General features: G+C 38.6%; 1 long non-coding RNA gene across 1 annotated transcript; it reads left to right on the top strand.

Moving 5' to 3' along the window:
* Positions 1-2,135: 2,135 nt before the first annotated feature.
* LOC147342628 (uncharacterized) lies at positions 2,136-23,033 on the top strand. The gene is made up of 3 exons (XR_015157839.1): positions 2,136-2,280; positions 21,612-21,699; positions 22,458-23,033. It is a non-coding gene; the product is annotated as an uncharacterized LOC147342628 (long non-coding RNA).
* Positions 23,034-24,531: the final 1,498 nt, after the last annotated feature.

Below are 24,531 nucleotides of genomic sequence, written 5' to 3'. Positions count from 1 at the left end.
AACATTTGATTTGAGAGATGAAAGGTGATTTAGAGTTATCTGGGGAGTCTAGTCAAGGCTATGGTTTTTCCAGTGGTCATGTATGGATGTGACAGTTGGACTGTGAAGAAGGCTGAGCACCGAAGAATTGATGCTTTTGAACTGTGGTTTGGAGAAGACTCTTGAGAGTTCCTTGGACTGCAAGGAGATCCAACCAGTCCATTCTGAAGGAGATCAGCCCTGGGATTTCTTTGGAAGGAATCATGCTAAAGCTGAAACTCCAGTACTTTGGCCACCCCATGGGAAATGTTGACTTATTGGAAAAGACTCTGATGCTGGGAGGGATTAGGGGCAGGAGGAGAAGGGGTGGATGGCAGAGGATGAGGATGGCTGGATGGCATCACTGACTTGATGGACATGAGTCTGAGTGAACTCCGAGAGTTGGTGATAGACAGGGAGGTCTGGCGTGCTGCGATTCATGGGGTCGCAAAAAGTCGGACACAACTGAGTGACTGAAATGACTGAACTGACTGAAGAAGTGAATGGGAAGAAGAGATTGACTACACAGGGGAGTTGTAATGTGGGAGGAAAGAGTGATATGAAAGATAATTTTTAAAAACAACTCAGGCTGCTAAGTGCAGAGGGAATGTAAGCAGTATATCCAAATAGGAAGCTTTTCTAATCATCTAGATTAGAAGTATAAAAGGTGTAGGTACAATGGAGGCTAAGACAACTGGTTAGATTCAAAAATATTTTTCATGTAGAAATGAAGAGAGATGCAGTGGAATGGATGTGGGACATGAAAAAGGATGTATGCTAGGAATAACACCCAGATTTCACAATTTAACAATGGGTAGATGAAGTTGCCACTTACTGAGATGATCAAAATAGGAGGAAAATAGAAAGAGCAAGTTGTAGTAGGTTGATAATTTGGTTTGCAAGCACTGTGAGTCATTCAAATGATGGAGATGAGGCAGAGCTGTAAATTGTTACCTATCCGCAATGGGTCCATGACCCCTTAATGGGTCCTTTACCTGGAGAAACAAATGCAAGTCAAATAAATCAGGCTCAGTATACCAAAGCACAAATTTTATTCACTGATCGAGGAATAGAGAAGGAAGAGCTTGTATTCTAAAAATGCCTTCTCCCCAAAGGAAGGGGAGAAAGGGAGTTTTAAAGGGTAAGAAGTACATCTGTCACCAGGGCTCTAGAAAAGAGGCAAAAATTTTCAGGGGCAGCCAGGGGCACCCTGGTGCATCTGGGGCACATGCAGTCTTCCAGGCTTATTTGCACATGGCAGAAATTGTGCCCAGCAGAGTATGAATCTGAGAACTTAACATGGTAATGCAGCCAAGGTAACTTACAGATACCATCAAGTCTCCTTTGTACAAGCACCTCCTCTGGTCAAGTCAAAGTCAGTTTAGGGCAGTTGACCACTGCAAATCTCTTAAAGCATGACTGCAAAACATCTGTGTCAAATAACAGTACTTTTGAAGCAGAGATAAATCAGGGAAAACATCCTTTGGCTCTAAAGGGCTAATATGGGTGACAAAATGAAAATTTGAGACCATGAATACACCTGAGTAATTCTAGTAATTATTATTTAAATAGAAAGGAGTTGATAAAGGCAACTGAGGATGAACCATTAGAAGAAACAACAGAAAACCAAGATTATGGCATGATATTAAGAGTACAAGATAGGAAGAGAACAGTGTTAATTGGACTTGGCAATATTGAGGTCAAGAATGGTTTTATGGGGATTTCATTAGGAAAATTAATCAGTTAATGTAAGAAAGAAGTGGAAAATTTCATTCATGCCAAGTTGAGTATTATAACCTAGGAACAGCATCTCAGAAAGCTCTGAGAACTCTTTTGCCCATTAGAAGTCAAGGCATAGTTATGTTTTTTGAGAAAGAGGGCTGTACATTAAATGACATATTACTGACAGTTTATATAATCAGATCTGCAAGTACAAAGTGGTAGGTCATTTTGACCCCTTACAAGATCAAGAAGGAATGTTACCTTTTAAGGAGTTTTCTTGTTGGCACTAGGAGAATGTTATTCTTTATGGCTGAACAGACATTTCTGCCAATGGGGAGATTTGTTTACACAGAATGATACACAAGGGATAAAAGAGGGGAAAGAGGAGGACCAAAGGCAGAGAACATTTTTTATTTAAAAATTTTCCTTCACATAAAGTATGAATTTTATTTCACAGGGAGCTGATTGGATAAATGGTGGAGAAGGAAATCTGTTGCTCCTGAAGACTGGAGTTTTGGAAGTTGCACTGCTGACGCCATGGTAAGTTCTTTATGATTCTTTCATTGAGGAAAATTTTGAAGCAAAAGGGAAACTCAGACACTTCATAAATGTACAGGCTAGATTTCATGAAAGGGATAATAACTCCTGAAAGATCAACGGCAATCTGCATTTTATATTTTCTCTGAGTGTACTTTAAATACAGGTGTGTTTATAACATGTTAATTTTTGTTTCTCTTTGTATATAACATGTTAGCAATGGACTGAAAGACTGATATGTTGTTAAACGTCTACTAAATCCCAGTAAAAGTAAACTGGAATTTTCTAGGACTTACATCCATGATGTTGCACTTATCCAGATACTTCTCAACCATAGGAAAAATAATATGCTTCATTTACTCCCTTAATTTGCTCAGAAGGATGAGAGGGAGCACTGAAGTGCCTATCCTTCTCCAAGTTAGTAAAGCACATTATACAACTTCAAGAAAAAAGAATCTACTGTCTTGCCCTCTAAACTAAGTCTTTGGATTACGATCACCAATTACAATCAGCTGGGTGTCCAAGAATTCAACTAAATAAGTCCTGACAGTATCAATCCACAGGTAGCATCAGACTCCACAGATAAAGGGCCCAACACAAGACAGCCCTTCACTTCAGACCCAGTCGCAATCTCAGTCTGTTAACCTCTCGTTACACATTAGAGGTTCCCAGGCTCCCCTCCTTGGATTTGATTGATTTCCTAGAGTGTTTCATAAAACTTGGGAAACCTGTTTACACACTAGATTACTGGTTTATTACAAAGCATATTGAAGGACAGAAATCAACATCCAGATGAAGAGTAAATAGGGTGAGGTTACAACTAAAGGAGCTTCGTCCTTCTGGAAGCTGAGACCAACACGGTGACATATGGAAGTGTTCAGGTTTCCCAGCCTGGAAACTCTTTGAAGCCTTTGGGGTTTTATGGAAGCTTCATTACATAGGCAAGGTTAATTAAATTATCAGCCACTGGTGATTGACTCCATGTCTAGATTTCCTCCAGTCCCTGGAATCCAAGGGGTTGAACTGAAAGCCCCAACCCTCTATTCCTGGTTGGTTTCTTAGCAACCAGTACCTCTCCTAGATGCTTTGCAAAAGTTTCCTCATTAACATATACACAATTGCAGTGAAAAAAAAAGGAGGTTTCTTATGAATAACAAGAGATATACTCTGTCTTTATGGTTCTAAAGCATTTCAGCAGCTGAAGACAAGAGAGAAAATATTATTCTAAAAAGATGATTTCTTTGCTCTTATCACTGAAGAAATCCCAAGGATTTGAGGAGCTGTGAATCAAGAACAATGAATGAAGATCAAATATATTAGAAATATAGTTTAGTTATCTAAATGACCAAATATGTATTCTTTACAGTTCCTGAGTGCTTGTAGTTGAATGGATTGTCATTGCTTTAAAGGTATGACAAGGTCACACACACACACACACACACACACAAAATGCTAGCTATGCAAAACCAAAACAAACAAACAAAAAATCAAAATAACCTTATGAAGACTAGTTAATGCACAAAGCTGTCAGTGATAACACCATGTTATCCCAATAGTTCTGTCCTAAAACTTACTAATGAATGAAGGTGTTGGTCCAGAAATGTGCTTGAAGTTGTGAAGAGAAAACTAGGGTATATTTTATAGTTACAATCCTTTTTTATTTTTACAGGTCTAAACAAGTCTGAAGAGACAGTTTCATGTTTTATTTTATTCTTTTCTTACCTGGCCATGTGGCTCCTGGGCAGTAGGCCTTTCTGTGAACCTGTTTCTTTGGTTATAGGAAACAACATTCAGTCTCCATGACCTTCCTGAGTTCTAGTGTGCATATTCAAGCAGCTGTTAATTAATGAAGAGAAGGAATACAAGACCAGGGAGGAAGAGTAAAGAGCAGCTTTGGGACGAGGTTCTAGTTCCCCATCAAAGCATACACACAGCAATATCTTTGAGCTATTTTACAGATACTGAAAGTCCCTCCAGGTGGGATAAGTTAATGGCTAATGATGGTATGCTGCCCACAAACATAAAGACCCCAGATCAGTTGGATCTGAAGGCTGTTGATGCTGACTCCTACTTATCTCACCACCAACTCATCAAAAGAATGTCCACAAGCTGATCACGCTCTTTTTGAACAATTACTATAAAAATTTTCAGTCTTCCTTAAGTTGGGACATATGGTTTTGAAGGCTTTAACCCACTGTGGCTCCCTTTGCCTGGCAAAGTGATAAAGATATTCTTTCCTATTCAGAAAGCTTATGCCTCTGAGATTGGATTGGCAATGGTGTACAGAGAAGCCAAGCTTTTAGCATCAATAGATCTGTCCTAAAGTGCTGATACAGAGGCTTTGGAGGCAGCTAGATCTTGGTCTTCCATGCTTTACTAGCTGAAGGATCTCAGTCAAGTGAATCAGTTCAGTTCATTTCAGTCGCTCAGTCATGTCTGACTCTCTGCGACCCCATGAATCGCAGCATGCCAGGCCTCCCTGTCCATCACCAACTCCTGGAGTTCACTCAGACTCACGTCCATCGAGTCAGTGATGCCATCCAGCCACCTCATCCTCTGTCGTCCCCTTCTCCTCCTGCCCCTAATCCCTCCCAGCTTCAGAGTCTTTCCCAGTGAGTCAACTCTTCACATGAGGTGGCCAAAGTATTGGAGTTTCAGCTTCAGCATGATTCCTTCCAAAGAAATCCCAGGGCTGATTTCCTTCAGAAAGGACTGGTTGGATCTCCTTGCAGTCCAAAGGACTCTCAAGAGTCTTCTCCAACACCGCAGTTCAAAAGCATCAATTCTTCGGTGCTCAGCTTTCTTCACAGTCCAACTCTCACATCCATACATGACCACTGGAAAAACCATAGCCTTGACTAGACGGACCTTTGTTGGCAAAGTAATGTCTCAGCTTTTCAATATGCTTTCTAGATTGGTCATAACCCTCCTTCCAAGGAGTAAGCGTCTTTTAATTTCATGGCTGCAGTCACCATCTGCAGTGATTTTGGAGCCCAGAAAAATAAAGTCTGACACTGTTTCCACTGTTTCCCCATCTATTTCCCATTAAGTGATGGGACCAGATGTCATGATCTTCGTTTTCTGAATGTTGAGCTTTAAGCCAACTTTTTCACTCTCCACTCTCACTTTCATCAGGAGGCTTTTTAGTTCCTCTTCACTTTCTGCCATAAGGGTAGTGTCATCTGCATATCTGAGGTGACTGATATTTCTCCTGGCAATCTTGATTCCAGCTTGTGTTTCTTCCAGTCCAGTATTTCTCATGATGTACTCTGCATATAAGTTAAATAAGCAGGGTGACAATATACAGCCTTGACGTACTCCTTTTCCTGTTTGGAACCAGTCTGTTGTTCCATGTCTAGCTCTAACTGTTGCTTCCTGACCTACATACAGATTTCTCAAGAGGCAGATAAGGTAGTCTGGTATTCCCATCTCTTTCAGAATTGTCCACAGTTTATTGTGATCCACACAGTCAAAGGCTTTGGCATAGTCAATAAAGCAGAAATAGATGTTTTTCTGGAACTCTCTTGCTTTTTCCAATAAACCTTCTCAAAACTTCTTTTTCTTCACCTGTAATATGGTGACAGCAATAGTTCTGTTGCAGGAAGAGGGACCCCTTCCAGGGCCCGAAACTGGGCTCTTGTCTAACACTCAGAAATGAATTGTCTGAGGAGACGCATGTGCTGACAAAGGAAGAGATTTTATTGGGAAAGGGCACCTGGGTGGAGAGCAGTAGGGTAAGGGAACCCAGGAGAACTGCTCTGCAGCATGGCTCGCAGTCTCAGGTTTTATGGTGATGGGATTAGTTTCTGGGTGGTCTTTGGCCAATCATTCTAATTCAGAGTCTTTCCTGGTGGCTTACTCATCTCTCAGCCAAGATGGATGCTAGTGAGAGGGATTTTGGGAAATGGACAGACATCTGGTGTCTCCTTTAGAGTTTTCCGGAACTCTTCCGGTGGGTGGTGGCTTATTAGTTCCCTATTCCTTATCAGATCTCCTGTCATAAAACAACTCATGCAAATGGTTACTATCGTGCCTGGCCAGGGTGGGCGGTTTCAATCAGTGTGCTTCCCTTAACAGTTCTAGATATTTCAACAGATTGCTGTGAAAATTTAATGACTTGTAAGAAAACAGTTTATAAAATGTGAAGGAATAAGTATAGCATATGATGAAGGAAATGAGATGGTGATCAGCTTGATCAGTGTTTGAACACCATCTGAATCAAATGCAGGTTGTGTGAACTGTGAAAGGTTGCATAATACATTTGAGACTTTTTCCTGAAGTGAATTGTTATACCAATATCTGCAGCATAAGACTATTATAACAAAAGCATGTAAAGTTAGTTGCCTTACAATTATATTCATTGATGCAGGCATGACTAGTTAACCACCCCATTCATTCTCAAATGAAAGCTATTCTTCTCTGCATTTCTCTCTCTTATACAAGTATACACACACAACATACATCCCTACAGTAAGTAATCTCATCTTGTTTGTATTTTCCTTTGTACAAGTCTTGAAAATTTGTCTTACAAATCTAGTATCACAATTAGATTAGTGTGAACCTGAAACAGACTAAGACAAGATGAATTTCAAGGACTTAGGCTAAATTATATGTGTATGACAAGTAGGTGTATCTTTCATATTCCTTAAAGCAAGTTCAAGTAAATTTCTGCTAGGCGACCCTTTTCATGAGTTGTCTCCACTTGAATATATTGAAATTTCTCTTCTAAATAATCTAAAATTTCACACCGAGCACTTAAGCTCATTTCAAGTGGGGGCATTTGTCAGATTTAGTTTGCCTAAATATCTCAAACCCTTCCTTTTTGGAGAGTATTTCACTTTTGTGAATCTTGATAGAAGGCTGGAATTTAAAGGCAGCTAGAGGCTCCATTTCCCCCTTCCCTCTGCTAAAAATGTGCGATCTTAACTCCTAGGCTTTGCCAGTTGGCTGGGACTACCCTGGTGGCTCAGATGGTAAAGAATCTGTCTGTAATGCTGGAGACCCAGGTTCGATCCCTGAGTCAGGAAGATCCTCTGGGGAAGGGAATGGCTAACCACTCCAGTATTCTTACTTGGAGAATTCCATGGATAGAGACTGGTGGGCTACAGACCATGGGGTCACAGAGTCAGACGAAACTAACACTTTTACCAGTTGGCTGCCCCTGCCCCAAAGACACACAGAGATACAAAGACTCTTTAGAATTTATTTTTGTGGTGGTGACATCCAGTGTCACCAAGAGAAGGGTACTGGTGTCAGTCAGTGGGATACTAACCCTACTTTTCCTGTGGCTTGACTTTTGCCCTATCTACTCTCCTAATTTAGCTCAGAAAAAATTTTAAAATGTTATTTAAAAAAATGAACTCTTGACCATTTTGGTCAATTTATATAATTTAGGTCAGTTCTTCCACACATGTAGTTTTTATCCATTTACATGATAAGCATTCTTAAATATTTAATATAGTTTTAAAGGAATGCATTTTTTTAAATTTCACTTGGTGGAATTGCATTTATGCATTGTATTTATTTGAACATAATCTCAAATTGTACAGTCTCTTTTCCATTCTCCCAGTGAATGTCCTAAATCCATGAGTTTACTAGAGTTAAACTTTCTAAAAGAGTAAGTTTTTGTTCCGTCATATATTATGGTGTATTGAATTATCACTTGACATTATTATCTAATCTGGGTTATGTTTAAAAGTCAAAGTCATTAAATATTTTAAGCTTCCTTTGAAAAAAAAAAAAGACTATTAAAATGTTTAAATGAAATTATGCGTGAAAAGTGTCTAATGCCATTTAGTATGTGCACATATTATATTCTGCATCAAAATAATACACTTTGGCCCCCTTGTGGAGGAAGGGAAGGTGACCCATCATGCCTTCCTACAATTTAAATAATCCTTCCTTATTCCTAGGGAATAGTTCTTAAAGACAGTTTATCTCTATTTTCCTAAAAGGAAAAAAAAAAAAAGCATGACACTTTTGATCTGCTACTACTGGTACCATTATTGTTTTCACAGAATGGCTTTACTGTAAGGAATTCTTGGTCTTCCCAACTCAGGGATTGCAAGAACCTGTGTCTCTTGCATTCCAGGCAGATTTCTTACCATCTGAACCACTGGGGAAGTCCATTTAAAGAGATACTGTTCCTTAAATAATGTAAAAGAATCACAAAGATTTACAGGAAATCAGTGAGATAAACTTAGAAAAGACAATTTTGACATATCCTTCAAATAGCATGTCTGTTATTTCATTTACATATAAGAATGATCATCTTAAATGAACATGTATGTATGCCTTCAGCTGTCTTTTCACAAAACACTTCTTTTCACCTCTGCTACACCTGGAAAAATGACAAGGAGTCAGTTTACCTAAAATTATTGCTAAGGCAGGGAAATCATCTTCTTGATCCTTCCACCACCAACATTATCCCTAAAAAGCAAAACAAAAGAAAAATAGAATCATTTTCCCCCAGAGAATGATTCTGTCAGAGGCAATCCAATCCCTTTACTGAAGCAAAGGAGAGTACTTGTGATTAAGTTAAAGGGGAAGAGATTAATTAACTTGGAAAGCAATCTTTAAAGACTCCCTTGGAGGAGGGTGTGGAACTCTCTATTGCTTGGATGCAAATGAATCACTCCTATTAATCTTCTGGGTCTAAAGAGGAAAGCCCCTATCCTGGATGAGATTTTAGACCCTGGAAAGGTGGAGAACCCTGTAAATTCTTTAAGAGCAGATAATCTAATCTGATCCAGTACCTATGAGAATGGCTGTATGCTTAACAAGTAGATATAAAAGTTAGTTCTTGCAAAATGCAGCAGGGACAGCTGAGTGAGCAGATTCTCAGGAAGCCAAATCTCCATAGAATAACCTCCTATAATGGACATGCCATGTTCTGGGAGCCAGGCCTGAAAGACTTGGCTGCAATTTGTATCAACCAGTATGTCAGACGGTGGAAGATCAGCATTCAACAGTGACACTGGTTCTGGACCTTCTCTCAACTTGACAAGTGGGCTCTCTAGACCACTATAATTTAATTTGATAAAAAAGTAATACATTACAAAAATTTTGCACTTTAAAGCTATAAAGTAATTCTTACCAATTTCCAAGACATTCAGCTATTTAGAACAAGATATTGATCGCTTGGGGTTTCTTATCCATCATAAAGTTTTCTCATCCCATGAAACTTCACTATCACTTTAAGCAGTTAAAACTACCTTTCATATTTATGTAATTTTTTTTTTTTTCAAATTCACAGTTTGGAATGACTAAACCGTGCTGTTCAGGTGGACAATTGCATGATTAATTATAAAGATAATAAGTGAGTTTTATCTAACCTCAATACAAGGAGCATCTTCTAAAACTGCAGAATATATGCACAAATTGGTCAATCCTTCAAATATGGACAGATGAACTCTGGGAAGAAGACTGCTGCTGCTGCTGCTGCTGCTGCTGCTAAGTCACTTCAGTCGTGTCTGACTCTGTGTGACCCCAGAGATGGCAGCCCACCAGGCTCCCCTGTCCATGGGATTTTCCAGGCAAGAGTACTGGAGTGGGGTGCCATTCCCTTCTCCTACAACTAGGCATAGCTAAATGTCTGAAGAGAGGCAAAAAGATAGGGAAAGTAAATATCTCCTTCAGCTATTAAAATAAACAGAGGGATAAAGTTCACAGAAACAAAATTCTGTGCTTTCCTATCAACAACCTCAAGTTATTGAGTAACTGAACTGATATTAAAAACCTGTATCAGTTGATGCTATAATTTACTCCTTAAAGAAAGTGCTATAGGCCATTCAGGAAGGGACCTGTAGAGAATCCAGTCTCATAGCAGGTTGGTAGATCTGTCCTTACTCAAAGACAAGCAAACAGGTAAAAATGATATCAAATTAAAAAGTCGCATGTACAAATATGTATTCAGAGCATCTGGAGTAGGAGAGCGTATTTTATAATGTTTTATTGATGAAACAAAAATGTTTGCCAAGATAACGCTCTTAAATGGAGCCAGGAGGTCATTAAGAAAGTGTGACTTGTGCATGTCTCAGCCTGGATGGAATCAGGTCTTTTGACCACTTATTTTTCTAAATAAGTCATCCAGAACTTCTGTCAGAAACACATGATACTTATTGAACCTTCCATCGGAAACAATGGAAACAGTGACAGATTTTATATTTTTGGGCTCCAAAATCACTGCAGATGGTGACTCCAGCCTTGAAATTAAAAGATACTTGCTTCTTAGAAGAAAAGGTATGAACAAGCTAGACAGCATATTAAAAAGCAGAGACATTACTTTGCCAACAAAGGTCCATCTAGTCAAACCTACGGTTTTTCTAGTAGTCATGTATGGATGTGAGAGTTGGACCATAAAGAAAGCTAAGTGCCTAAGAATTGATGCTTTTGAACTGTGGTGTTGGAGAAGACTCTTCAGAGTCCCTTGGACTGCAAAGAAATCCAACCAGTCCATCCTAAAGGAAATCAGTTCTGAATATTCATTGGAAGGACTGATCCTGAAGCTGAAATGCCAATACTTTGGCCACCTGATGGGAAGAACTGACTCATTGAAAAAGACCCTGATGCTGGGCAAGATTGAAGGCAGGAGGAGATGGGGACGACAGAGGATGAGATGGTTGGATGGCATCACCTTACTCAATGGACATGAGTTTGAGTAAACTCTGGGAGCTGGTGATGGACAGGGAGGCCTGGCATGCTGCAGTCCATGGGGTCGCAAAGAGTCGGACACCACTGAGCGACTGAACTGAACTGAACTCTAAAATAACTAGTAATACCCTATCTGTGTATCAGACCCTTGTCTAAAAATACTCATGACTACTTAAGGACAAGTATTTCCTCACTAAAGTCAAGAGTCAATCACAGTTTTCTCCAGGCAACTTTTAACAGCCAAATGGCTTCTTGTCTGTATAACCCCCAACACTTTCTCTTCCCTGGAGCACTCTTTCAGTTCTACCTGAACCTGTGTCTTCTGAACAGTATTTCTTAAGACCTCAAATAAACTCTTGTCTTATCTGCAGCCTTCTGCAATGTATTTAGTTATCACATCAAACAAATACTTGGGAAAGCAATTTTTATTCTCAAGAGAGTTAAAGAAAACAACACACTCATGTTCATAGTAGTACTATTCAAAATAGCCAAAGGTGGAAGCAGACCAAATATCTATTAATGAAGAGGTAACAAATGTGGTATATACTCTAATGGAATATTATTTATCTTTCAACAAGAAGAAAGTTCCGAGGTACACGACAATACGGATGAACCTTGAAGAGATTATACTAAGTACAATCACAAAAAGCCAAATGCTGTGTGATTCCATTTATTTAAGGCATCTAGAGTAGTCAAATTCATGGAAAGAAAGTCCCTGTCCATCACCAACTCCTGGAGTCTACCCAAACCCGTGTCCATTAAGTTGGTGATGCCATCCAATCATCTTATCTCTTGGGACTGGAGAGAGTGGGAATTGGAAAGTTGTTACTTAAATTAGATAAATAAGCTGTGGAGATTAGTTGCACAAAAATGTGAATATACTTAACACTACTTATATATTTCTTCTAAGAAGTGTCATGATTCTGGCATCTTTTGGTGAGCTCTCGTTGGCCCTTGACAATCCGGGGTGGAAGGTGTAAATTTCGTGCTGGGCCATTCCCATATCCACAATAACAATTAAGAATACATTTTAAAAAAGAAAATTAATGAAAATAAGAGCATGATATAGCATATAACAGAAATAACTATCAATTTTAATCAGAAAATGTGAAGAATTGCTACACAGAATTTAAAATACAATGAGTGTACCCACTCCAGTATTCTGGCCTGGAGAATTCCATGGACTATATAGTTCATGGGTCATAAATAGTCTGGCACAACTGAACAATTTTCATTTCACTTCAAGAGTAGAATCTAGACTACTCAAAGTCAAATCATTAACAGCAAAAAACAAGCAAATTTCCAGATTTTAAAACAACATTTAAAAATTCTAACAGCATTCAGAGGACAAAAAAAAGATGATATAAGTGATTAAAAACAAACAAGCACAAAAGAACCAAATTATTTAAATAGTTGACATGCAACATGCAACGAAGGAATAAACAGAACAAAAATAGGAAAAAAAAAAAAAGCTAAACTGAAGAAAAGCCTGAGTCTGCAGATCAAAAAGGCTCATAGAATAGTTACTGAAACAAGGTGTAGGGCCTTCCTTGGCAGTCCAGCCATCAGCACTCTGCCTCTCAGTGTGTTTCCATCCCTGGTCAGGGAACAAAGATCCCACGTGCCACGGGGCAACTAAATCCTGTATGTTACAAGGAAATACCCTGCATGATGCAAGGAAGATCCTGTGTATTGCAGCTAGACCTGATGCAGCCAAATAATAAATAAATATTAAAAAAAACACACAAAACACAGAAGCGTTTACCCAAAAGTTGCACTCAAAATGCACTAAAAATAAAATCCAAAAATGCAAACTAAAAAACAATGAATAGCTAGATATGCAAAGATGAAGTTGTTGAATTTTTAGGGTTTAGAATAGGGAGATATTGCAAGTATTCAGGGAAAATAAAACAGAAGTTTAGAAACAATTTAACAGTAACAACAGAAAAAAAAAGAAAAAACAACAACAAAAGCCTTTTTACTTAAAAGTATGGGAAATCTTTGCCTCTGCAATGTTAAGTTACAGAAAAAAAGGTGTTTGAAGGTAGGGGATATGACCTAAAATCAGTGTACCTAACCTAGCTGAATGTGAACCAAATCTCTAGGTATAATGTATAAATGTATATGGACTTAAAGTTGAATTTAAATTTTGTTCTGGTGTTCTAATTATCCTAGGCTAGCATTGATGAAATACATGAATTTGTGTTGTGTAGTGATGAATTATCAGAGAAAATGGTTTCTAGCTTAAGTCCCTAAATCTTAGAATAAATTAATACTGTACTTCTGCACTCAAAAATAAATAAATTGAACTGGTACCTATTTGAAAATTATCCCATATTTATCATTACAAGGGAAAATTATTTTTTAAATAATTGGTAAACATTAGCTCCACAGTAATAAATTGGTACTTGTGATGCTGAGTTGGTGGATTCCAAAATTCTTTGAATTTGAATATATGACCAGAGGTAATTTTTATAAATGCTTAAATTATTTTTTGATTTAAGAGGATGATCTCCTAAATGATAGATAACACATTTATCTACTGTTGGTTGACATGATTTCACTATTTCTGACAGTTCTTCAAGAGTAGAGTCCTGAAGCCAATTAGGAAAGCTGGACAAAGTCCAGGAAAGAGTAACAAGGATGTTTAGAAAAGCTAGCTTCACAGATGTTGAGAAATCGACCAAGTGGAAATTATTTACTATAGAAAGGAAAGAGGATATCAGCATCTCAAAGATAAAACCAAGAGATGCAAAATGGAGAAAACAACAATAATTCATCTTTGTCCAGAGACAATCCCAGAGAGGAGGCTAGAGGACTGGCCAGATGGATATAGATAGTTCTTAAACGATACAAAATCTAGAAGAGCAATCGAACCTAGAAACCACTTAGGAGAACAGATGGGCATTTAGCTACATTCCAACACTGTTTTATTTGAAGTTGGTCACAGTTAATATTTTATAAGAGAATCATAATTTCCTAACATTTGAAGTCATTCAGAAAAGGGAATGAGTCTTCATCAGGGTTGGTTGTGTTTGGGTGGCAGGTGGTGAGTCACTTCCTGCAAAGCAAGATGATATCCACCTGTTGCAGAGAGCGCATGTTTTCCTCACAGTTCCCTCTGGCAGAAAGCCTTGGCCACTGCCAAAGGCAGGTTCAAAATCTATCAAGAGTTTAATCCCATATGTCATCTCCTATGCCCATAAATTTTAGGACTTGAGATGAGGCTGGCTTTGGATAAGAAATTGAAAAATCCTGGGTCATAAAACTACTGTCAACACAGCCATCCAAGAACAGAGCATGCAATTATAAGTTTGAGAAGAGGAGGTTGAGGATGGAAGAGATGACGAGTCAAAGTTGAGATTTCAATCTGTTTCCCTCAGACTTGAAAGAAGTGTAATTCTAAAAGCAGACTTCTTTCACTAGGAAGGACATATATTGAGGAAGTGGGTGGGAAAAAAAGGGAAAAAAAAAAAAAAGCAGCAAAGACACACGGGGGAATGATCAGCAGCAGTGGGCTGTCATTGTTCACAGAAACTGAGTACCATATTTTTGAAATGGAACTTTAACTAATGTGTAGAATGGGTTATGCTGTCCTGCTGTAATTCCTAATTAGCACAGGGAAATGTGATGATCGCTACCCAGGACCCGTCTGCTTTAATTCCATTGTCCTACTGATAGATATAGTCCTTCATAGGAAATAGCTTCATTATTTAGCTGGGAAGACCAACCACTTAGAGAATTATATCTTAGTATAATTATTCTGTAAATAGTATACAAACTAGTGTTTGTACCCGTCTGCTTTAATTCCATTGTCCTACTGATAGATATAGTCCTTCATTGGAAATAGCTTCATTATTTAGCTGGGAAGACCAACCACTTAGAGAATTATATCTTAGTATAATTATTCTGTAAATAGTATACAAACTAGTGTTTGTACAACCTAGTATAACAACTTAGAGGATAACATCTTCATATATCATAAATAGCATTAAAAACTAGAATATATGACACGTACCTTAACAGAAGGGCAATGGACACCTGCAAAAAAATGCTTTCTCTTAAAAACAGTCACTAAGAGATAATGCACTTATTCTAAAATCGAAATACAAATTCTAATGTAGAAACATATTCAGAACTTAAGCTAAACTTTAAAAAAATTGAGTATGTGTATGTGTGTATGCATCTCATTCATGTGTGTGCTCAGTCATGTCTGACTCTGCAGCCCCATGGACTGTAGCCCATCAGGCTCCTCTGCCCATGGAATTTTCCAGGCAACAACACTGGGGTGAGGTGCCATTTCCTACTCCAAGGGATCTTCCAGACCCAGGGATGCAATCCACATCTCCTGTTTCTTCTGCATTAGCAGGGGTATTCTTTACTACTATCATCTCCTGGGGAGCACCATTATAAAGACTTTAAAAACCACAACCTATCTTGAGGGGATAAACCCAAGCTCTCCTGGAGAATTCTCTCATTAAGTTCTTCACATGCTTTTAAATGCCTCACTTTTCACTGTACTTGCTTTTGTACCCTCAATGGAAGTCTTGATTTGTCTTTGCATCCTCAGTGTTGTGTGTGTGTGTGTGTGTGTGTGTGTTACTCACTCAGTCATTTCTGACTTTTTGCAACATCATGGCCTATAGCCCACCAGGCTCCTCTGTCCATGGAATTCTCCAGGCAAGATTACTGGAGTGAATCGCCATTCCCTTTTCCAGGGATCTTCCTGACCATCATTATAATATCATGCAAAGTATTTTCATTTTCCTAGAAATCCTCCATGCCTTCCCCCATTCATCTTTCCACACTTTGTTAGCCCCTGGCAACAGAGATGACTTTATTGTCTCTATACATCTGCCTTTTCCAAAAGGTCATACGGGCTTACCAGGTGGCACGAGTGATAAGGAACCTGCCTGCCAATGCAAGAGACTTAAGAGACATGGGTTCAACCCTTGGGTGGGAAAGATCCCCTGGAGGAGAGCATGGCAACTCACTCCAATATACTTGCCTGAAGAATCCCATGGGCAGGCTACAGTCCACGTGGCCCCACAGAGTTGGACACAATTGAAGTGACTTTGCGTGCACACAGGCCATAGAGCTGGATCATACAGTATATAATGTTTTAAGATGGGTTTATTTCACTTCATGTTATGCATTTAAGTTCCCTCCATGTTTTTTCATGGCTTGATAGCTTAATTCTTTTTAGTATTAAGTGCCATAATATTGCCTGTGTATACTACAGTTTATTTATCCATCCACCTACTGAAGGACATGTTGGTTGCTTCCAAGCTTGGCAATTATGAATAAAGCTGTTATACATACGTGCATGCAAGTTTTTGTATGGGAGTGTTTCCAGCTCCTTTGGGTAAATACCAAAGAGAATTATTGCTGGACCTTGTGTTACAGATTTGACCTGCCAATGCAGGAGACCCGAGTTCCATCCCTGGGTTGGGAAGATTCCCTGGAGAAGGGAATGGCAACACACTCCAGTATTCTTGCCTGGGAAATCCCATGGACTGAAAAGCCTGGTGGTCTACACTCCATGGGGTTGCAAAAAGAAATGGCCAAACTGTCTTCCGAAGGGGCTGTCCCATACCATTCACTTTCCCGCAAGTAACAAGTGACAGTTCTCGCTGCTTTACCTCCTCACCAGCATTTGCAGGTGTCAGTGTTCTGGAATTTGGCTGATGCAAAAAGCCAACTCATTGGAAAAGACCCTGGTGGTGGAAAAGATTGACTGCAGGAGGAGAAGTGGGAAAAAGCGGATGAGATGGTTGGATGGCATCACTGACTCAAGGGACATGAGTTTGAGTAAACTCCAGGAGATAGTGAAGGACAGGGAAGCCTGGCATGCTGTAATCCATGTGGTTGCAAAGACTTGTAAACCTAGCTACTGAACAATAATCCGTGAGTATAGGTATCTCATTGCTGTTTTGGTTTTCATTTTCTTAATGATTTATAATGTGTGATATTTTTTCATATACTCCTTTTTCATCTTAAGATTGTCTTTGGTGAGGTGTATGTTGAAGTTTTGGGCTATTGTTTAATTGGATTTTCTGCTTTTGCCAACCTCTTTTTATCTTTTATAATTTTCACAACAAACCAGTCAGAGATTACAATGATTTCTACCAAACGTTAAGTATTTTTCCTAGAGCCACTGGGATGTCAGTCTTTTTGGCCTTTAATATTTTGAATCTAAATCCTAAGTCGTTTGCCCTATGCCCTGATAACTCAGAAGAAATTGGCCATCAAAAGTGTCTTGAATAGTGAAATTAAGATTGGCCTAACGTTTGCAAATTCTTGTTCCGATATTTCATCCTCCATATGCCATGGAGAAATCTGGTCTATTGGAAACCATGTGGTATAGGCTCCTGGTTGTGTTTAATGATCCTTCTGCTCAGGCTAGGGAGATCAGACATGCATATTGTGCTTTATAAAGATGCCACTGGGAGTCAGGCTGGAGTTCAGCGGTTCCAGCAGAGGAAGCAAAACAGCTGTTGTGATGCCTGCAGCTTGGGGCAGAAACAGAGTTATAAGAGCTGTCAAAGAGTGCCCCATGAGCTCTGCTTTTCATGGCCTGCCTTCTCACACAGTGCCTCCTGATCTCAGAGGCTTTATTATGATGATGATTCTATTTCTAGTGAGCCCAAAGAGCACAAGGGAGATTATTATAAGAAAGCACTATAGGTATATAGGACTTATCCCTTGGAGGACCATTTCAAAGGTTTTGAGTTTCAACCATTCTGATGCTTTAAAAATAATCCAAGGATTTAGAAAGTCTGAAAACAGAGTTGTGCTCTAGATAACAGTATGGTACACAAAGTCTTTGATTTATCACAAAAGACAGCAAGAGGTCAGGGCATATTTTCATCCCTGAAGTATAGATTTGGATCTACAAAAGATAGTTTATGGCTGGGGTTTTTGAAGTGTCTGGTGTCACAGAATACTTACAAAAAAAAAATTTAAAAGAAAACTTTAAAAAAGAAACTCGATCTTCTACAGAGCAGTGAATGACAGTTTAATATTTTGTGTAAAATAATATGCAATAAAGAAAATTTATAGTATTTTGCAATAAAAATATTTGTAGTAGACAGTTTCTCATTTCTTAAAAATCTTTATTTAAAAAATTGATGATAATTGTTTTACAATGTTGTTTTGTTTCCTGCCCTACAGCAAGGTGAACCAGTCATAACTGCATGCATATATTCTCTTCATCTTGAGTCTCCCTCTTACCCACCCTCAATCCCACCCTTTAGGTTGTCACCGAGTGCCAAGCCAGGTTCTCTGTGATATATAGCAAGTTCCTGCTAGCTGTTTTAAACATGGCAGCTTATGTGTCAATGCTATTTTCTCAATTTGTCTCACCATCTCCTTTCCCCAAAGAAGATGTACAGAGTAAGATGGTGGAGATGGCAGAAAGTGAAGAGGAATTAAAGAGCCTCTTGATGAAGGTAAAAGAGGAGAGTGAAAAAGCTGGCTTAAAACTCAACATTCAAAAAATGATGATCATGGCATCCGATGCCATCACTTCATGGCAAATAGATGTGGAAAAAATGGAAACAGTGACAGACTTTTATTCTTGGGCTCCAAAATCATTATGAATTGTGACTGCAGCCATGAAATTAAAAGATGCTTGCTCTTTGGAAGAAAAACTATGACAAACCTAGATAGCATATTAAAAAAACAGAGACATTACTTTGCAAACAAGGCTCTGTATAGTCAAAGCCATAGTTTTGGCAGTAGTCATGTATAGATGTGAGAGCTGAACCATAAAGAAAGCTGAGTGCCTAAGAATTGATGCTTTTGAACTGTGATGTTGGAGAAGACTCTTGAGTCCTCTGGACTGCAAAGAGCCCAAACCAGTCCATCCTAAAGGAAATCAGTCCTGAATATTCACTGGAAGGACTGATGATCAAATTGAAGCTCCAGTACTTTGACCAACTGATGCGAAAAACCAACTCATTAGAAAAGACCTTGATGGTGGGAAAGACTGAAGGCTGCAGAAGTGGACAACAGATGAGTGATTGGATTGGCATCACCAACTCAATGGATGTGTCTGAGCATGTTCTGGGAGATGGTGAAGGACCTGGAAGCCTGGCGTGCAGCAGTCGACAGAGTCGCAAAGAGTGGGTGGGACTGAGGGACTAAACAACCACACAAAAAGTGTGAGAAATATTCTAATAAGAAACGTAGGCATTTACTAAAAATCATTTTAATTAAAATAAATGAACTCTCTTTTCAATAGTAAAACACCACCATGTTTCCAAAACACAATTCTTAAAAAAAAAAAAAAAAAAGAAAACTGGTTATAAGTGAACACAAAAAGTACAAAACAGGTAATAAAAATTAGAGAATGTATTACATATCAAATGTATTAACATTAAATCTATAAAAGGAACAATTCTCTAACTAGACTTCTAGAAAAATTCACACTGAGAAACATTCATATTGTAGAAGTTACACAAAATTTCTTCAAGAGATCTGGAATCCCCATCAGGAAATAGACTTTGTTATATCTAACAGATATTAAGAACCTATGTTTTGTGTGTGTTTTAAAACAATTTTTCAGGTTTGCTATAATTATAGATGCTAAGGTTTTACTTTTGCAACAAAACAAACATTTCAGAAAAAAGTGATAAAGGAAAAGAAAATATAATCAAATTAGGTGAAATCTCGATACCCAAAGGCTATTACAGTAAGTTAAAAAATCTATATCATCACTTCAGTTATTGTATCCATCATATAGAAACATAGTTTATTCAATGACATTGTTAATACTGAACCTGAGTTTGCTTGCAACATTTTGTTCCATCAACACTGCAGCAAACATACTTGTGTGTATGTATGCATATTTGACTTTGCCTCCATGTATATATTATTTTTAACTTTATTTTGGAAAACCTTTATTTGAAAGTGTCAAATTTACAAACCATTTAAAAGAATAGTCCTATGCATAACATGTTTGTCCTTTCCTTTGCTTCACTAACTCTTTAAAATTACTGTATTTGCTTTCTCTCTGTTAATTATTTTATTATTCTCATTAACACATATTCATACAATTTTTTCCGAACTACTAAAGAACACCTTGCACACTTCATGAATTCCCATCCCTGTTTCAGTGTGTATCTCCTAAAAATAGTATACTCTTATGTGCTGCTGCTGCTGCTGCTAAGTCACTTCAGTCGTGTCTGACTCTGTGCGACCCCATAAATGGCGGCCCACCAGGCTTCTCCATCCTGGGATTCTCCAGGCAAGAACACTGGAGTGGGTTGCCATGTCCTTCTCCAATGCATGAAAGGGAAAAGTGAAAGTGAAGTCGCTTAGTCGTGTCCGACTCTTCACGACCCCATGGTCTGCAGCCTACCAGGCTCCTCTGTCCATGGGATTTTCCAGGCAAGAGTACTGGAGTGGGGTGTCCATGGGATTTTCCAGGCAAGAGTACTGGAGTGGGGTGCCATTGATCATGGTACAAATACTAGATTCAGAAAACTAATTCAAAAAGTCAAACCAATTGTCCAAATAAGTTTCTTAATGGTGTTAAAAAAAATCCAGATGCAATGGACTTCTCTGGTGGGACCGTGGATAGGAATCTGCTAGACACTGCAGGGGACACAGGTTCAGTCCCTGGTCTGGGAAGATTCCACATGCCGTGGAATGACTAAAGCCCCTGGACCACAGCTACTGAGCCCTTGCCCTATAGCCCATACCTGCAGCTGCTGAGCCTACATCCTGAGCTACTGAAGCTCTCACACCTAGAGCCTGTGCTCCACTAGAGAAGCCACTCTGATGAGAAGTGAAGACTGGCCCTGCTCGCTGCAGCTAGAGAAACTAAGCAAAGAAGACTCAACACAACCAGAAATAAATAATTTTTAAAAATTCAGATGCAAAACACCCACTAATTTAATTTATCATAATCTGCCTTTAGCAGGAATTTTATATAGATTGATGTGTCCTTGTCAGTGTATCATACCAGAAGACACATGATTTCAGTTTCTCCTATTACTGGCAATAATAATTTCATCACTTAATTAAGGTGGTGTCTGTATAATATATATTGCATTTATTAAAATAAGTTTAATAAAAGTATTATTAATATATGCATTAAAATTTTAAATATAACTTTTTCCACTGACAGTTTAAAAAAATGATCTGTGATACTTTGAGTTCTGTGAATATCCTATTCACCAACAAAACTTCATCTAGGTAAAGGTGTTTGATTAGTGACAGATAAATATCTATGTATATTTCATGGATGTTGATGAATCTCATCCATAGGTTAATACCATTTTGTACTCCCAGCAGCAATCAGGAGCACAGACTCACCAACAGAGAATATTGTTAAGCTTTTGCATTTCTGTGAATCTGGAGAAAAATTATTTTAGTGTAGTTTGTTTCCAAGTATCAGCTTTATTGCTTGTAAAATTTGATTGAATTACATAACTGAAATCTACAGCTAGTGCTGTGCTAAAGCTGCTTTATGGTTTGCAGGAGTCAAGCAAGCATCTCTGCCCAGCTTCACATTCAGTGATGTCATTTTGGTAACTTAAAACTGGACACAGTTGGTCTATTTAACCTGGAGAAATCAGAAAATGTCAGAGCTCAGCCAGGTCTTCAAAAATCCAGTAATAAAGCATTTTTTCCCTAGTGTTTGTAACCAAAATGGTTTTCTTCACACTCCTTAGCCTCCAACTCAAACTGGAAATTGGGACCTACCTGTGGGATAAGTCAGCGGTCAGCTGAAAAGAGGATCGTGATTTGAAGCACATCGAGGTGAGAGCAGAGAGCCCTTAGAGGAAGAGTCTCCTTTGCAAATGGCCTTTAGCATATTACCCTCCCTGCTGCTGCTGCTGCTAAGTCGCTTCAGTCATGTCCAACTCTGTGCGACCCCATAGACAGCAGCCCACTAGGCTCCTCTGTCCCTGGGATTCTCCAGGCATAGATGGCCATCAGCTTCTTGCCATTTTAACAACTTGATAGATTATTCTTAGTGCCTGTGGGGAGAAGCCAGTAAAAATTCAAGAGAGGGTAGTTAGTGGTTTCTACTGATTATTTACAAGAGAATAGAAGCTTCTATTTTACTGTGTGGCAAAAGAGGCTGGATGGCATCACTGACTTGATGGACATGAGTCTGGGTGAACTCCAGGAGTTGGTGATGGACAGGGAGGCCTGGCGTGCTGCGATTCATGGGGTCGCAAAGAGTCGGACACAACTGAGCGACTGAACTGACTGACTGACTGAAGAGAGACTTCCCAGGTGGCTCAGCGATAAAGAATACACCTGCAATGCAGGAGACAATGCAATGTAATGCAGGTTCAATCCCTAGGTCAGGGAGATCCCCTAGCAAAGGAAATGGCAATCCACTTCAGTGTTCTTGCCTTGGAAATCCCAGGGACAGAAGAGCTTGGTGGGCTACAGTCTATGGGGTCACAAAGAGTTTGGCTTGACTTAGTGACTAAACCACAACAAAAGATCACAGGGAGAAGTAGTATATAGATTTCTTTCTATTCTGCTTTTTTCCAACTTAACAGGTGAAGAATTTGAGACTCAGAAGAATTAAAGTGATGATTTGGAAGCCACACACCAAATTAAGGACCAATCCAGAGCTGGAATCTTGATCTCCCATATCCTAGCATGGCAGAGGAGAAGAGAGAGTGGAGCCCATGAGGTCAAACCTCTTACGTAATAACCAGAGCAAGCACACCGTGAGCTGCCATGTTACTTGCTCGAGAACAGACTGCAAGTAGGCAATAGAGCCAGAATCGCAAATACAGGTCTCCTGACTTGCAGTTTGGTGGTATTTTTAGTACCCCACAGGAATCACCTTCCTAAACTTGTGATACATTTGCTCTTTGATTTTTAGAACGGAATTTGAAGATTCCAATTCATCCATCCATGAAGGAGAATTAAGTGATAACGTCCCCTTGCATTTTGTGCAAACGGAAAGAGATGAAAATTAAACAAACAAAAGCCACTAATGCCCAGAATACACACTAAGGCCAATCAAAATGAAATCTCTGAGAGATTCCATTGCTGATCTTTTTTATTGTAATATATTTAATCAATTATTTTATTTGAAACTAATAAAATTTACTTTTGTGTGTGTATAGAGTTCTTTGGTTTTGACAGTTCCTTGCAATCGTTTAACTGCAAACACTTTGTTGTGCCTTTGTGTCAACCCACTCCCCAAATCACAGATATGTTTTCTGTTACTATGTGCATACGCGTATGCTAAGTCACTTCAGTCCTGTTCCACTCTTCGCAACCCTATGGACTGTAGCCCACCAGGCTCCTCTGTCTATGGGATTCTACAGGCAGGAATACTAGCGGGAGTTGCAGTGCCCTCCTCCACGGGATCTCCCCCACCCAGAGATGGAATCCACCCTTCTTGTCGCCTGCACTGGTAGACGTGTTCTTTCACTGCTAGCGCCGCCTGGGAAGCCCCTCTGTAACTTCAGTTTGCCTTTTACTGAAGTTCTATGAAAGGATTCATTCGGCATCTAGTCCTTTGAGTCTGGCTTCCTTCACTTGCAACAATGCATACAGATTTTTTGCATGTTTCAGTAAATTCCTTTTTGTTATTGGATATGTATGACTATCACATTTTGTTTATCCATTCATAGTTGAAGGATATTTGGGTTGTTTCCAGTTTGAGGGATTATGAATAAACCCCTGATAAACAATCATGTACAAGTTATTTCTTTTAGGTAAATAAGAAGCGTGGAATTGCTGGATCATATAATAAGCAAAGTTTTAGTGTTATAAGAATGGCAAACACTAAATTGTTTTCCAATATGTCTGTAACATTTTTTTTTACACCAATATGATGATTCTTCCCTAGCATTTGTACTGTCAAGTATTTTATTCTTTAATTTTATCCATTTCAATAAGTTGTAGAAGTATATCTTTATAGATGTTATTTGCTTTTCCTTGATTACTAATGATGCTGAACATCTTTTCATGTGCTTATCGACCATCAGTATATTTTATTTGATGAAGTATTTGTTCAAATCTTTTTCAGTTGTTTTTAATTTTTAAAACTCTCTTTTTACTGAATTTTACATATTCTAAGTAGAAGTCCTTTGTCAGATATTTGTTTTGCAAATACTTACTTATATTTTGTAAACTTCCCCTTTCATTCTTGCCATCGTGATTTCACAGAGAATTTTTTAATTTTGATGAAGTTCAATTTATACGCTTTTTTCCTTTTATGAATTTTTACTTTTGGAGGCATATTCAAGAAATAGGTGCCTAATCCAAAGTCTCTCTCTCTCTCACACACACACACACACACACACACACATGTTACTGGTTCTTTTTCTGGAGAATCTTCACTAATACAGGCAGTTAACATCTTTAAAATATTGTGTCTTCCAGACCATGAACACTATCATTCTCTTGATTTACTTAAGCCTTTGAATCATTTTTTATCTTTGCTTTGTAATTTCTAGCATTCATATCTTGCACATAGCTTGTTAGGCTTATATCTAAGTATTTCATAACTTTAATGCTACTTTAAATGATATAATTTCTTTAATTTCAATTTTCAATTATTTTTGCTAGTACATAGAAAAAAAAGCACTTCATCTGTATAGACCTTGAAAT

Source organism: Bos grunniens, chromosome 29 (genome assembly GCF_055505025.1).
Source record: "Bos grunniens cultivar Pamir isolate PY7600 chromosome 29, Bosgru_T2T1.0, whole genome shotgun sequence".
Lineage (NCBI taxonomy): Eukaryota > Metazoa > Chordata > Mammalia > Artiodactyla > Bovidae > Bos > Bos grunniens.
Note: the sequence above shows the minus strand (reverse complement) of the source record. Positions and strands in the feature narration are given on the sequence as shown.